At 40.9% G+C, this 17,396-nt stretch overlaps 1 long non-coding RNA gene across 1 annotated transcript; it reads right to left on the bottom strand.

The window, feature by feature from the left end:
• Positions 1-2,901: 2,901 nt before the first annotated feature.
• On the bottom strand, positions 2,902-5,806 carry LOC128416888 (uncharacterized). The gene is made up of 3 exons (XR_008331336.1): positions 5,553-5,806; positions 4,278-4,368; positions 2,902-3,185 (listed from the first exon to the last, which is right to left on the bottom strand). It is a non-coding gene; the product is annotated as an uncharacterized LOC128416888 (long non-coding RNA).
• Positions 5,807-17,396: the final 11,590 nt, after the last annotated feature.

The following is a 17,396-nucleotide window of genomic DNA, read 5'->3' as shown; positions in this document are numbered from 1 at the left end:
GCAATTTGGGATTTTTAAAAAAATCATATGAAAACACACCAGGATTTTAGTGTGAATTTCACCTCATAAACACATTGCATGCAGTTTTTATCAATGTACACATTTTTGCAAGCAGCCCCCCAATAATACGTTTGTATATTATGTTCATAAATATATTCATTTTTATGCACAATTTTCTATGCATTGCAAAATTCAGAAAAGTGTAAATGTCAAAGGATAACTGCTTTCCATTCACATAATGCTTTGGTAAGTGTGAATTTGATTTGCCTTAAAAGTTGATAAAGGATTTGCCTTTAAATGCAAACTGAATCAATTTCCCCCATCGCTATTCAGAAGTAAGAGAAATACAGTTTACTCATACTCAAAAGCTATATTATTTACTACTTCACATGTGCTCCTAAGCAAATGTAGATCTTATTTTCTTCGTTGGCTACTGGGGTAAGTCATGGCATGCCGGACAGCTTTCAGGAATGAGCTTTGCGGATGAGGAGATTTCTGGTCCCTCATTAGGGGCAAATGTCCTTTGCAGTATTTTTCTACTCAAGCTGCAATATGGGAGCTTGGGGTAGGTAATGATGGATTGATTTACCTCCTGAACATTGAGCTTCTTTTTCTAATATTTGTGTATTTTGAAAAGCAAATCTGGTTCGTTCCAAGAGGATTTGAAAATAACCTCCCATCCTGCACCTTTCTATAAACAAACCTTTTCACATTATATGTGGAGGTTCATTAACATGGCAATAGTTTCTGCAGGCCCTCTGGCTTTCACGCTGCTTGTATCTGTGGTGGTCCACATGTACTTTATCCTCTGGGCCAGCTTGTTAGCTCGCTGCCTTGCTGTTCCTGCCAATCCCAAAGGATTGCTTCAATAATATATGTAATGTGTACATAGCAGTTTGTGTATAGGAAAAAACACACGGCGTTCTTAAAATTTTTAGTTAGGGATTTATTTTTATTTTTTTGAAAGAACCGTTTCATGCAGCACTAAATAAAATAAATTGCAGGCCCCTGATGATCTAATAAATCCTACGGCAGAGTTCAGATATAGTAATTAATTAACCCAACATGGAATTCGTAATGATCAACCCTTAATTGACCGGGGGATGGGATGTATTAGGATTTGGTAATGGGATGTGGAGGCTTTCACCTTTTAGGTTAGTGATTTGAATCTGACTAAGATCTCTAGTGACCGCCAGCTGTTAGTGTGTTCTGCACTGTGTGAGAAATGAGGTGATGTTCTAATCCTGCTTCTTAGTACCAACAGCTCTGCATCACAAAAACTGCGAGAGACACAAATTGTTCTTCCTTCCCCACTGCTGTAAGCTCAGATCAGCGGCTGACAAATGAATTGATATGTAGTCCGTAATCTGTCACACACTGCTCCTATGCAAGCCCCATGCAATGCTAGCTGGGGTTTGGCTTGAGCATGTGATTTGCAGCTCTGAATACTTCTGCACGGAAACGAGGATGACCGCAAAGTGAATCCTAAGAAAGGCTGACAACCCTCATCCCTCCACAAAGGAAAAGCCAGGCTCCCTTGCACTTTCAGTGGAATTGATGCTGGACCAGGGACTGGCAGGCGATGTCAGGTGCTTGCAAGTGAGCCTACTAGTCACACATGGACTTTGTACAAAGGAAACTCCTATCCAATCACTGCAAGGCCTTAGTGTGGACGTGGTGCAGGGTAGGAGGTGGGGAAGATGTATGGATAGATCTAAAAGTTACAGCAGACACAAGCCTCCTGCAGAAAACAGCATCTCTGGGTATAGTCTGCTCTGCCCCATTTCCCATATAATGTTTAATGAAATTCACCAGTTTATTTATTCAAAAGATTTGTAAATGTGCCCATCTTCTGTACTGATGCCAGAGTGGGGTACAACATAAAATAAATTATAAACAACCACCAGTGTGTGTGTGTGTGTGTGTGTGTGTGTATGAGATTCATAAAAACAGTAGCAAGTAGTAGCAACTAAATACAGTGGACTGGAAACTAAAACAGCCACTCATACAATAAAAGAAGTACATATACCGATACATTTGGAGAATGCAAGGATAAATGTGGAGATAGTGATTTAAAGAAGTCGAATTGTAGCGGAGGGAAGCTGCTGGTGGGTGGGGGGAGTACTATACAACAAGTATATTTGTTTTCAGTGTTTTTCAACTGTGTCCCCCCCCCCCAATTTCATTTCATTTTTTTCTGTTGATGTTCTATTTTTGCTCTATTATTTAAATAAATAAATTTAAAAGAAACCTTTTTTTAAAAAAAGCCACTCATACAAACCTGAACAGCTCAACTGTTTAACATCTATTCTGCATTATGTCCCTGAATGAGCCTCCCTAATAGTGAAACAATAGAAGAACCCATTATGTTGATCTTAAAGTACAGACAGGTTGATATGGGGAGAGGTCTTCTGTATTGTTTAGTCAGTGTGTGTCTTGCCCCTGCTGCTGTGGGAGGGGTGGTTGTGCAATATATTTTATTTCAGTAAGCAAAAATAATGTAACATGATAAGCTGAAGTCAAGGAGACACTTCCAATTTAACATCAATTGGTTACTAGAACATTTCTGGACCCAATTCAAGAATTTAAAGCCATAAACTATTTAGGCTCCAAATATCTGAAACACTGCGTCCTTCCTTACAGACTCTCTTTGGGATTAAATTTAGGGAGGTGTCCACATGCTAATTCCTCTGCATTCAGAGGTTTGTGGAGTAACCAGTGGTGTCCAAACTTTTTTCAAAGAGGGCCGGATTTGATGAAGTGAAGGGCCGTGAGGGCCGATCAAAGGGCCGACCAAAGTTGTTGACCTTTTTTAGGATTGAAATTGTTGAGCTTTTTTATGATTTTTTATGAGCAGTTGATAACCTGCTCTAAGACCTCATGGCGAAGAGTAGTGAAGAAAACAATTTAATAATGGTGGTGATGAGGATGATGATGGGGATGCTGCTGATTTGAGCAAATGTTGAGCCATTTAGATAAACACTTCCACAGACATTGGCAAACAAGAGATGAAATGGTCATAAGTCTTTATGAACCACAGCGTCAGAATATTTCCCAGGTTTGACAGGATCCAAGGTATGCCCTATTGGAAACTGTCCTGCAATAATAACAGACTGGATCATCGTATACCCCAGCAACTCTTCTCCACGGTCCCTGGTTTTTGTATTGTAAATTGTCTCCATTACCTGTTTTTTTAGAAAAGGAAGAGATAACATGTTTTTTTTAATTTCCATATATTCCATAGAGTGAGGTTTTTTGTTTTGCACTGTGTTATGAGTACTAATTTTTATTTATTTAAAAAGACCTTCTATAATAGTATATTTTCCATGGAGCACACAGAGGAAAAACCCTGCATTTATAGCACATTTCTCTTGCCCACAGATCAAATATTATCTTGATTCTAAAAAGTAACAATAAAAAGTCCACATTGATTAAGACCAGATTAAGCAGATGACTGGTCTAAACTCCATGATCAGAAAGACCCCCGGTTTCTGTAAATGGGGACTCTGGGCCAGTTTAATAATGGGTATAGAATTATTCCAGATTTCAGCAGAGTTTATGACTGCTATTAAATTTACCCTTGTTTGGATCCTGGCTGTGTGCTTTCAATTTAATTCAGCCTCATGACTGAGGGAGGTATTTGAGTGAACAATAATTTAGAGGGATTCTTGGTGTATTTGATGATATTATCCAAAGATGACAATATGCACACACTACATTATTCATAAGGCTTATGTCATTTCTGAATCTAAGCAAACGTATGAAAGAAACTGTCTTGACTATGAACCTAATGTATTTTCTTGCATGGAACTATTAATAAGATCACATTTTCACATAAGTCTTTTCAGAACTCCTGGGAAAGCACCCTATTGGGGATTTTTTTTAAAAAAAGAAGCAATGATAAAAAAAATCACAAAATAAATCCAGTTATTTCTACTGACAAGATAAATGCTCCCCAATCTTTTCTCTCATTTCTTCCTTTGCTTTCCCTTCTTGGTTCTCCTCACTTTGATGCCATGACCATCACACACACACACACACACACACACACACACACACACACACAACTTCACTTTCTAGGTGTTCCCAGTCATAACTGTCTTCCCACTATAATTGTGTGGGAGGGGGTGTAAGGAAGGGGGAGAAAAATGGATATTAAGGCAATGCTGTTTGGAAAATGAAGGGTTAAAGCTATAAAGTTGATTCCTAGAGAGGCAATATAGGTCATAGAAAAGGAAATGAGTTGAGCAATCTATACAGACCTTAACTGCCCCCACCTGTGGATCAGCTGCATGATAGGGCATCTACACCTGGAGAAATTGGACACTTGGAGAAGTTGAATTTTCTGACTTTCAGGTAAAATGGAAGCTGAAAGGGAAAATAATGTGTTGTTTTTTTTAATCATTAGATTATTCAGATGCCCCATAAAAAGTAAATGGCCTGTGTGGAAGCATGTCAGTTTGCATTTCTTGGTACAGAAAGTATTGATCTGATGTGTAGAGATCTTTCCTATTCTAATTAATTCAATAGGGTTCTGTAAGCTTATCTGTGTGAAAGAAACTGGTGAAAGCTGGAAGTTTCTAGCTGACACTTAAGTTTCTATTCTGCCTAGAAAGGGGCAGAAGGTTCATTATGTTTGGGTTATTCCTTCAGAGAAGCCGAGTACAGCTGGCTTACACTGGTCCTGTTATCTCTTTCTGTCAAGGTCATGCTGACTATAAGAATAAGGCCAGAAGGAACCTGGGTTTCACTTTCTATCTCTCTTTCCTTCTGGTGTGGTGTTCTGTATATAGTATGCTTAGTGTTCAGGTTTTAGTCTTATGACAAGTTGTTGTAAGTTTGCTGCAACTGGATTTCTTATGGACAGTGCTAATCCTCAATGTATTGGATTTGTGACCATTATGCTTATTTGCCTTGTCACAGTAAAGCTCTGCTGGATGAAATATTAATTGCCTCTGGTCTATGCAACGTGTTTTAAGTTTTTACTCTGCTAACTAGTATGCGTTGGAATCTGCTCTGGATCAATATGAGTAGAATTCATGACAAAGCAGTCTATATATTATTATTATTATTATTTATTAAAATTAACTATTATTTATTAAATTAACTGTCATGTCAGAGGTGCAACATGTTGGCAGAATTCTCTTAAACTTAAATTTTCCATGTTCCAGGGACCTTGTGGTATGACTACCCAGTTCTACTTGCCTTCCAACTGCAGATGGGCTTCTAAGCACATTCAACTGAATATGCTTAAAAGCTCTCTTCAGTCCTTCTTGGTCCATATGGGAAGGTTGAGGGTGCTGCATTCAGGGGCCTTGAGGTTAGAGCTGGCATGTGCACTCTCAACCTCCTCCCAGTTTGAGTATTCAAGCATTCTGTAGTGAATTGGAACCAGGATAATTGCCCATAGTTTTCTCTGCCAAAACCTCCATGTAGCCATACAACTTTGTGAACCAGGTCACAATCAATTCTAGGGTCTGACATGGCTGATGCAGGGAAATAGTTTTCACAAAGTGTTCCCCCCCCCCCCACTTTTACACACACACACTCACATTGCTCCATTCTTTATGTGGGTGTCTCATTCTGGTCCACTCCATGCTGGCCAGAAGGCAGTCCCTGATCTCATTTTCAAATTAGCTACTACAAATTAGCTACCACTACAATTCCATGATCTTCAAGTCTGGTACTCTTCTTGTCTATTTGTTCCTCTCATTCTGAGGAGAAAATGTGCATTGTTTCTCCTACTTCATTCTTTGTAGCAACAGCAATGAATTCCTCATTATTCCCTCAGGGCACTGACTCACACTCTTGAATCTGCAGGGAAGTGAACTGGAATTTGTATGTTTACAGAGGTCATTTGCAGTGTGTAGGAAAGAACAGGAAAGCAGGTTAGGGTAGCAATGAATATCAGAAAACTCTTGGCAATACACGTGTGAATACTGACCACCGTATTGATTCACGGTTGTTAGTGGATTGCATTTGCTTTCACCAACTGACAAAGAGACGATCACCCAGTAACCATAAAAAGGTATCAATCAAAATCCTTAATGTGTGTCAGAAAAAGGAGGTCTTTAGCTAATCAAATTAGGAAAGTAAGTTCTCAGCAATTTCCACAGGGGTCCTGTAGTGTTGATAATGTTTTCCCACTCCATATGTTTTATTCATTTTTTTTATTTAAAACAAAATAAACGCTCTTTTGCATTTGTCTTATAGGTAAGACAAATAACATAATAATGCAACAGGCCACACAATACCACACAATCTAGGCACAAAAATAATACCCTGAGAGAAAAAGAGAGTTCCAGGGATGATACGAGTAACATCTAGCATAATCTACAACCCAATTAAACTGAATTGTTACTAAGATTTAGGGTGCTGGTTTTGGTATGAACCTTGATTCTCTCCTTGCCACAGCATTGTCCCATGTACGTTGTTATTATTCTTGTCCCCTGTCATGGAGGACTTAGAGGAAGCTAAAAATAATTTTATTCTATGTGCAACAGGAACTGAGCTAGAACAAGACATTATTTATTCTGCTCAGGTATGGCCAAATCCAGTGCCACATAATAACAAAACCATATACTGACACTATATGCAACTCTCTTCTGCTTCTTAGGAAAGCTTAAGGCTTTAAAATAATTATTTACCTCCTTTGTTCATTGGGTTACAACCATCTCATACTTTCCAAATTCATAGTAAAGATTATCAAACTTTATTTGACTGGGATCTTTTTCAAAATTCAATTATGATACTTAAATAGTCTTGTTTTATATTATTTCCCCAAAAAACAAAAGCCAATTTGGATTTCCCATAACAATGTTTCAGTTCCTGGTGGGCTTCTCAAAGGAATCTTACTGGTCACCATAGGAAATGGGATACTGGATTAAGGTAGAATGGGTGGATCTCTTGGTCTGATAATGATAAATTAAATAAACCCAAATGCTTGCAGAGTTACCCCTTTCCAGGGTAAGAGCATCACATCTGAATGTGGGTTGTAAGACCTAAAACAACTCTAAGAGAACAAAAAACTCTTCTTGCGAAGAAAGGCTGCAGGACCAGTCCCTAAATCTTTGATGAAGAGTTCACTTCTGCTGCTGTTCTAATATTAAAAGAGCTCTCCTTATTTCATCTGACGCTGTTGTTGCTGCGAGACTTGGCTTTCCATATGCAAACAAAAACAGTGCCACTGAGTGTGCACATAAAGAAATAAACACTTTCATTATTCCTTCTCCCAAACCTGAGCAACCAGGGTGTCTTAAGAACACTATTTTAAAATTAAGAAAAATTACAATTAGATTCCTAACCCATTTTACGGCATTAAAAATTCAGTGTCTTCAGAGGCTCTCTCGTAGGCACATTCTTTTCTCAGTGGTCTTGTTTCATCTCTAGCCCAGAAGTCTTCCAAAGTGAGAAGAGAATAATCCGACTCTCACGCACACAAAAAGCATAAGAGGTGTATAAACAGAGCTCAACATGTGATATAAAACTTATGAGAAGAAAAGACCGTGTTGGGTAAATACCACACTACTTATTTTATGATTTTTTTAAATGTCATTCTTTTGTCCAATATTGACTTTTTTATAGGGAAGATAAATTATAGATCCTACAACACTTGGGAACTGTGGCTTCCTTGCTTTGACACAGCTGGTCCAGTTAAGAATTGAAGTCATAGTAATTAGTTATGAGTTTCTTAGCATCGAGGAGCCCGTCCAGGACAAGAAAACTTTGCGAGGTGACCCCTCCTGGGGGTGAGAGTAAACTCACGGGAATGTACACAATTGCCCATGTAAAGAAGCATTGCCATGGCATCTGGATTGTGTTGCTACAAATAGATGCTTCTCAGGGCACCTGCTTGTGAGACAGAAATACAATACACAGCCTCTTGCTTCCATAACTCTTCCTGCTAATGCAAACAACTTGTTTTGAAGACTCAAGAATTTTGATGCTGCAAACCATGGCAAATGGATTGTTTGGATTGGCAGAATAGTTTTGGATAATGTTGGAAGGACAGTGTGTGCAGATTAGCTGACATGAAATAAAGGGCAGTGTCGCCCAGAACACTGGGAGCAAGTCATTACAGTCCTTGTTTGAAGAGTTGGATATGCCCATGCTTCATTTCTGGCCCCAATAAACAACATTTATCAAGTGCTGGTTTCCACCCATGCTAGTGTTGGGGGGGGGTGCCTCAAGCAAAATGGTTACTGCATTATACAGGGACACTTCTTCAATTTTTGTGCATACAGTACTGTAATACGCAGCTGTAAATATACACAACTACCATTTTAGCTTCCTCAAAGGGAAATATATAGTAAAAGGAAAGGGTGATGTCAAGAGGCAGTGTTGACCTAGATAAGGGCCAGTAAACTGAAGCTGAATCCTAGTAAGATGGTGGACCTGTGGGTGGGTGGTTCTATGGTCTGGGAGATAGGTCTCTTATAGGTCAGTTTTGGATGGGGTTGTACTTCCTCTGAACAGGTACTCCTTGATCTATCATTGGGTCCCAGGAGTCTGGGAATACTCATTGATCCATCATGGTAATTCAGTGGCCTTGGTGATTAGGAGTGCTTTTTACCACTCTCAAGTTGGTGTGATAGATGCAGCCATTCCCGGACAGGGGTAGTTTGGCTCAAGAGGTTCATGCATTGGAAAGGTCATGATTTGATTATTGCAATGTGCTCTGTGTGGGGCTGCCCTTGCATTTGATCTGGAAGCTGCAGCTAGTATAGAATGCAGCTGCACGGCATGTAGCCTGGGTTGCTTTCTGTCAACACACAAAACCAATTGTGGGGCTGCCAAAATGTTACCAGGCCAAATTTAAGGTTTTGCTGGCAGGGTATGGGGCCCTAAACAACGTGCACAATGTGGGGAAAGTGTAAAAAGGAAAAGGGTTTCTCCTTCACTCATAAGACTAGAACCTGGGGCATCCACTGAAGATGAATGATGGAAGTTTCAAGACAGAGAAAAGGGAAAACCTCTTGTTTCAGAAAGTGTGAATTTGGTGCGTTCACCTTTAAATGCATCTCCCCAAACCGTAGTCCTCATTGGGCTGTTTTATGGTTTGATTTTTTAAGCTTTGCTACCCCAAGAGTTTTTTTTTCTTCCTCCCCTGTAAACTTTAGAGATCCCGCAAGTCTGCTGATACTTCTTGTGCACTATTAGTATCAAACTAATGACCAATGATGAAATTCTCCTCAATCAAACAAACATTCTAGATAGTTTTACAAGAAAGGAAAGTCATATGCTTGTTTAGAAACTATGTAATAGCAACAAATAATCTAAGGGCCAAATTATACATTATGTTTATTGTGTGAATACAATTAATATACATGTTCTAATACACCCACACCACACACCCACACCACACCACACCCACACACAAAAATAGCTGCTACAGAGGGTCCAACCGCCAGTGGATTGCAGGGTTTTGAGAAGAAGAGTAAACCCTTCCTTCCCCTGCCATGGTCTTGATGAAAATTGTTTGCTGGAAGCAACATTTTTCACAGTTACCAAATCCTCTTGCATGCAGGTGCACATATGCCCATGCATCCTGATCTTATGCATGTATTCATGGAACACGCTAATTTGGGGAATTAGCAATACTACTTTTGGATTTTTTTACTGGAAATGATAGTACATCACAGACATTATTGCATTGGGCCCAATTACTTCACTTGCATAAGGGAATTTTGCGGTTACAATATAAGTGCGCTTTCTTTAGGGAATTAGCAATAGTCACGCTGTAGTTATAATGAGAATATTTATTAACAAAAATGGCTTAACAAGAAGTAAAAAGTCTTAGTGGTTCAATACAGAAATCTAAAAGGCTCAAATGATTAGCTGCCACAGGCTAACCACTCCGTGTTGCCTGGACCATACATTTAGTTACTACTTCAGTAATAGAGAGAAGAGGCTAGAGGCAGAGAATTGCTGCATGGGGAAATATCAGGTGGATTTTTGACTGGGGATTTGTGGAAGCTGGCACTGCCTGCTCTGGTGCAACTTAGCTACAGAGAGGCTTAAAAAACAACAAAACCTAGGAGAAGTTCACATTCAAAACACCAGATATTGCAATCTTGTGACAGCATGAGATGAACAAGATTGGGAAAATACAAAAGGTAGAAAGTAGCGACAGCATCAGAACACGAAAACTTACCTGTTCTGTTGTGGGAAAAACACAGAGATGCAAAAAGCTGAGTTTCCACTGTCATATTCTGGTCCACTACCATGGTTAGAGATCCAGCAGGGACTGTATGTTTCAGATTATCCTTCCACCTGTCAAAATAGTGGCCCTGAAGGGACTGCCAACAAACCAGCCCCAGTTTTGGACCCTAGAAGAAAGCAGCCTCCTTATTTTTGAGGCTGTCCCTATGCACATCTGTATTTTAATAAAGGCCTATCTTTTCACTTGGAGCCTGCCTTCTTGGGTTTCTGTGAAGGATACCGACAGTCTATTTTTCCCTAACATCTCCCCTGCCCCCGGTGTTCCTTTAAACTCCTCTGTTCCAGTTAAAAATAGAAGGAAAGAACTGTAGATTTGGAAGGTACCATGAGGGTCATCTAGTCCACCCCCTGCAATGCAGGAATCTCAGCTAAAGCATCCAAAGGAAAGAGCCGTCTTGCAGGAAGGCACTGACTGGTGTCCCTCCACATGCTTGCTGGAGGGACTCCAAAGGCTCCCAACAGGAGCATTAGATTGTTTTAAACAGTTTTTGCTGATAATTTTATGCTATTCTTTTTATAAACCACATTGAGGTTTTTTCTTTCAATCAAGTGGTGTATCAGTTTCATGAAATAAATAATAAATAGATATGGCAAATAATAAATAGATATGACTCTTGAGAATTTCATGGACTGCAAGAAGAACAAACCTCTCCATTCTTAAGGAAATCAGCCCTGAGTGCTCACTGGAAGGACAGATCGTGAAGCTGAGGCTCCAATACTTTGGCCACCTTGTGAGAAGAGAAGACTCCCTGGAAAAGACCCTGATGTTGGGAAAGATGGAGGGCACAAGGAGGAGGGGACAACAGAGGACGAGATGGTTGGATAGTGTTCTCAAAGCTACAAGCATGAGTTTGACCAAACTGCAGGAGGAAGACAGGAGTGCCTGGCGTGCTCTGGTCCATGGGGTCACGAAGAGTTGGTCACAACTAAACAACTAAACAACAACAACAAATCTAATTCAAGTTTGCGGCTGGCTATGTATTGGTATCAGTACTGGCTTTGACATAGGGGAAAGTCTCTCTTTCTCTGTCTGTCTGTCTGTCTGTCTGTCTGTCTTTCTCTCTCTCTGTTTCCCATAATCGGATCAAAACCAAATTGCGCAAAGGGGGAAGAATCCAACATAACCCTATAGTAATCTATAGCAGTTCAGCTTGCCAGACAGAAGGATTCCCTAGCCCCTCCCTCCTCGTGCTGTTCTGGAGGGTTTCCAGAGTTGCTTGTGAATTCTTCTGTTTGCAGTATAATGGTACTGCACTGATATTTCTATCTGCTGTTCATAGTTTTAATGTGATCGTGGTTTTAGCTGTTTTCGTGTTGTTGTTTTTAAAAAAGTAACTGCCTTGGTCATAGAAAAGGCAGCATATAAGTCTTTTCAATGAAGAAATAGAAAAGGGTATTTAAAGCTGCCTTGAAACGTGGTAAATAGAAGGCAAGGATTATTTGCTCTTGTGTGATTTTAGGCTGGCTGCCCATTTAGGAGTAGTTGCCTTACTTTAGAAACAGGCCACAGCAAAGCAACTTGTTCGCAGATGCTGAAAACCTATAGGTTTCAGAGTAGCTATCCTGAGGATTTTGAATAGAGTTTTTTTTTTGCTTTGCATAGATATATGCCCTTGGACCAGGAAAGAATGAACATACAAGCTAGAGTGAAAGAAGGGAACATCCTCTTTCTTCCCACTTGCCTGTGTTATATAAAAGGGCTGTGTTTACACTCCAGTCATCCCCCATAGCCCATGTTCATAATGCATCATGCTTCTCAATCATTATTCTCTTTTGGCATTTGGCATCTGAATGTACGATAGGAGCTATTATTTACTCTCTCTCTCTCTCTCTCTCTCTCTCTCTCTCTCTGTGTGTGTGTGTGTGTCTATGTTTGCCTCTGTGCATATAGCTGCTCTGTAAAATATTACTCTTGAAGACTAGAACTCATCATTATGATGGAAGCTCAGCAGGTAGCAGAATGAACAGCCACTAGCCCATGAATTAGAAGCCTGGAGTGTCATACACCTTTGCTGATACCCAAGAGAGAGAGAGAGAGAGAAAGCCTTAGTAGATCAAATCTAAAGGTCCTAGAATTCCACACCATTGAAGCACAACCTTTATATTTTATTTTATTTTTGCTGCTTCATTAGCTGCCTGTTGAAGAACAACTTTTGCAGGCAGAAAACGGACCCCTTCATAAGAGGGTGACAATCCACACAAATCATTGCACCGCTGCCCTCCAAGGAATTAGGAGCAGAGCAATCTGTTTTATACTGAATCAGATCCCTGGCTGATCTAGCTGGGATAGAGCCACACCTCAGTGGTAGAACATCTGCTTTATATACAGAAGGCCCAAAATTGAATCCCTGGTGTCTTCATGTAGGGCTGGGAAAAGAAGTTAACTGACATCTCAATCTTACCCCACCCTTTTGTGCCAGCTCATAGGAGCAGGCATGATTTAGTACAGTTTGTGGCTTTTGGACACAATAGCTAAACGCAGCCTCTGCATTTTGGGGCAGTGGATCTCTGAATCCCGGATGAAAAGGACAAACAACAGAAGAGGGCAGTTGTCTTTATGCCTTTCTTTTAAACTTCCTAGAATTAGAAACTTCCTGTTAGGCACGCATTGAGTGGTCAGTTCTGCCCTGTTACTGATCCTGGCCCACTCCTGGCATGTGTAGGTGGGAGGGGTGAGGCTAATATCCTTGACAGTATGACACCAGACAGTACACACATGCAGGCCAGGAGCTCTACAGGGCAAGGCTGCTAGTCAGCCCCACACTCCCTGCTGTCTCTCCAGTGTTTCAGTGATGCAGCTCCAGGCTCATTCATCACACATACTGGCCACTGCTGTCCTGTTAATGATGCCAGCTCTGTCCCAGTGTGCATACCTCAGGGGGAATGGCAGCATCATTGACAAGGAGGTGCTGACCACCACACGTGCCAAGTGGACCAAGAGATCCTCTTTGCACAGCTATGGCGGTAGCACTGGCAGTTTGCTGGTAGTGGTGATAAATCCTGTTGTGGCCCTGGCATTTGCTCCAGAATGTTACGTACTGGCACCAGGCCTGATTCAAAGTGAAATGTAAGGTTTTGTGTGGTTTTTTTAAAATTGTGGATCCTTCCTCCTGTCATTAAGATTATGGTGGCAATGGTACACATTGCAGGTATTTTGAATATTATGTGGTTTTTTTATACTAATGGCATTTGAGGAAAGTGATGGAATCTTCATTTTAAAAATAGTAACTTGAATTACAAATATGCAAAATATGCTATTTATATGATAGTTAAATAAATTATTTATCAACCACCTTTAAATATCCAACAGAAAAGAGAGAACACCCTAACCAATACAGGAAATATAAATGGGGCAGACATTGGATAAAATCCAGCAGAATAGGTACTATTGGTGGAACAGGTCCTGCCTTGCAGCCCTGGAACAGATGTTGGGGTTGCAAGGGAGAGGAGAGGAAGGGAAAGTTTCATTGCATGAGAATAAGCCCAATCACGTGGTGCTGGATGTCGCTCATACATTGTTGCTTTAGGTAAGTAGTGACAACAGGTGGGGTGGATGAACCACCTTATCCAACACCATGCTTGACTACACAGAAGACTAGATGTAAGGGCCCAGCAGTGGTCTTGCATGCTTCCATCCTTTTCTAGATTCCTCCTTCCCTTTCACAACACTCCAGGTGGAGTAATCTTCCTGGTTTTGGGGCAAGTCAGAGGCCTGGTCTGCCCCTGCTATGCCCCCCTTTTCAAGGCAAGGTCTGCAGAAGTTTCCATGGTAGCAGAGAGGAGGTATCTGACACCAGATTTCCCTCTTCAATGTCATACTTTCCTCTCCGCCCTTGGAGAACGAAATCTGATGCTTCCCATGACCACTGTGAGGCCTTCCCAGGGGGCTCCTCTAGGACCCCAGGGTTACTAATTTATCCCAGAGATGCAAATTTTAAACAGGAGTTTAATCAGCTCTGTTCCCTGTGAAAGTGCTAGTGGCATTCATCTGAAAAGAGTGTATTTCTGTACGCAGCACATCACCTTAATTCAGTGGCTTTAGTCCAAACTAAAAGACATCAGATGTGCCCACAGATAACTTCAGTAGGAGGGACTGGAATCAGAGATATCAAGCAGTGCCTTTTCTTGGTTTTATACTGTAGCCACTGTCAGTCATAGTCGGCTTACTAATATACTACATTTTTCAAAAATACATTGTGTTCCAAGTGACTCACAGAGGTCAGTTTAAGGAAAATAGCACAATAGCCATAACAAATAGCACACTACCATGTACTATTGGCATTTGAAGGAATATAGTTAATTTAAAACATACCAAAAGTTTAAAGAGTGTGAAACATACCAATAGGTCAGTGAGCAATATCAAATTCCAATAATATCAACAATCCACGTTAAGCAATTTATTTAGCACTTTACATTAACAATGAGATTGCTTGCCCATGACAAACTAGCGGGCAAAAGAGGAACAGATTAAGTCACAATGCTGAACTACCCTTCAGGACAGTCTCCTCTACCCCTAGGATTTGGCGGCTATGTTTGGATGCATCTCCTCATAGGGATGAATGAATCTGTCAAATTTGGTTTCTCTTGTTTTTTTCATTTTCCCCACCTTAATATCGGTTTCCCCCCATTTCCACATATGTTTGATTTTTTTTAGTGTGCATGATTTTCATGTGTGTTTCTCCTTTTATATGTAATTTTTCCTACACAATTTTGCTTAGCACATGCATTTTTGCAGTTTGCCTCTAAATAGAATGTATTTTAGGTTCACTAATTATAAACACTTTTGCTTGCACTAATGCACAAGTTTTTGCACACATTTTTTGGTCTGAGACCAAAATTTGGAGCAGTGCAAATTTCAATAGTGACCTATGGTTAGGGCTGCCATATTTCAAAAAGTTAAAACCAGGACACCCCAAAAATTGTTCAGCTTTTTTCACAAAAGCGTCAAAAAACCACAATTTTTCAATTGACTTCCCTAAGATCCAGGACAAAGTGCCGCCTTTCTGAAATTCCCCTGGGCATCAGTTCTGCATTTGAAATCCTGGTAATGTCCAGAAAAATCCGGATATATGGCAGCCCTACCTGTGGTTTGGTTTGCATATTGGTAAAAAATTGGTACATATTAAAATGAGAATGAAAGCAATTCTTCCCATCCCTATCTGGTACACTTTCTTGTGCTTTCTTATGTTGAGCACACCCCCAGAGAGGGGGTGGAGATGTCCTCACCTGATACACATTGCCTGATTTGTTTCCCGCACTGAACACCAATTCACCAAAGTTGTCATCTGCACAACTGCAATGGCTGTGTCAAATGTATACAAGTCTCAATTGTGGTCTCTTCAGGAACTTATGGCACACGGTCCTTGGCTTGAACTTCTTACAGTGGTACCTCGGGTTACATACGCTTCAGGTTACAGACTCCGCTAACCCAGAAATAGTACCTCGGGTTAAGAACTTTGCTTCAGGATGAGAACAGAAATCGCACAATGGCAGTGTGGCCGCAGCAGGAGGCCCCATTAATTAAAGTGGTGCTTCAGGTTAAGAACAGTTTCAGGTTAAGAACGGACCTCCGGAATGAATTAAGTACTTAACCCGAGGTACCACTGTGTCTCCAGTAATTTCTGCACAAAACAAACCACACCAGAGTGATGCTGTTCAGATATTAACACATACCTCTGTGTTGTTGTTTAGTCGTTTAGTCGTGTCTGACTCTTCGTGACCCCATGGACCAGAGCACGCCAGGCATTCCTGTCTTCCACTGCCTCCCGCAGTTTGGTCAAAGTTCTCTTTGTCCATGGAGTTTTCTTGGCAGGGATACTGGAGTGGCTTGCTGGTTCCTCCTCCAGGTGGATCACGTTTGGTCAAAACTCTCTACTATGACCTGTTCATCTTGGGTGCCCTGCTCGCATAGTTCATAGCTTCTCTGAGTTATTCAAGCCCCTTCGCCACGGCAAGGCAGTGATCGATGAAGGGGATACATACCTCTGTATTTAGCACCAATAGGTTGCACATCACTTGGCTGGCCATCCTGCAAAGGATATGGGAGGGAAAACAAAAATAGGAGAAAAAGAATAGTTAAGCAACAGTCCTATACAGACTTTCCTGGGCGTGAGCCCCATTGAACTAAATGAGGCTGATTTCTGAGTCGGCATATGTATGAGTGCAAGGCTAACCTTGTTTTATTATGTCCTCTTATATGCTAGATATTGAAAAATCGCTCCCGCAATCTGAAGAAATAGTCAGGCTCATTTTAACATTTTAGCAGCCTTATTACAGTGGTACCTCTGGTTACATACGCTTCAAGTTACATATGCTTCAGGTTACAGTCTCTGCTAACCCAGAAATAGTACCTCGGGTTAAGAACTTTGCTTCAGGATGAGAACAGAAATCGTGCTCCGGTGGCGAGGCAGCAGCAGGAGGCCCCCCCATTAGCTAAAGTGGTGCTTCAGGTTAAGAACAGTTTCAGGTTAAGAACGGACCTCCGGAACGAATTAAGTACTTAACCCTAGTTACCACTGTACAGTCATACCTCGGGTTACAACCGCTTCAGGTTGCGCTTTTTTGGGTTACAGACTGCCGAAACCCAGAAGTACAGGAATGGGTTACTTCTGGGTTTTGGCAGTCGTGCATGTGCAGAAGAGCTGAATCACACTTTGCGTATGCGCAGAAGTGCCGAATCGCAACCTGTGCATGCGCAGATGTGCTGCTGCGGGTTACGAACGCTCCGGGTTGTGAATGTGCATCCCGCATGGATCACGTTTGCAACCGAGCGTCCACTGTACTTGTGTTAAGGGGTGGTTTTTTCCCCTTAAGGGAGCAGTGTTTGAATGTTTTTGTTTTCTAAAGAGTATGTTTTTGCTGTGACCCATTTTTTGTTTTTAAATGCTTTTTTTAAAGAAGGAAAATAACCATAATATGTGTTCTTAAAACACACTGCTTTGAATCTTGCCTCCCAGTGTTTACCCATCCCACCTCATTCTGAAATGGAGCTCTTGGTTGCAACATTCTCTTCAGTGCAGGAAAAGCGCCATACATGATACAGGATCCCTGTGGAGTGCTGGATTGTGGCCAGTGTGTTTATGTGACACATTTCTAAATTAATTAATTAGTGAAGAAAAACTACCATCTTCATTAAGTAGTATCCAGCTTTCATCTGTACTGTGATAGTCAGTTTT

The sequence above is a fragment of the Podarcis raffonei genome, chromosome 7, assembly GCF_027172205.1.
Source record: "Podarcis raffonei isolate rPodRaf1 chromosome 7, rPodRaf1.pri, whole genome shotgun sequence".
In the NCBI taxonomy this organism is placed as follows: Eukaryota; Metazoa; Chordata; class Lepidosauria; order Squamata; family Lacertidae; genus Podarcis; species Podarcis raffonei.
The sequence above is the reverse complement of the archived record's forward strand: the minus strand, read 5'-3'. Positions and strand labels throughout refer to the sequence as shown.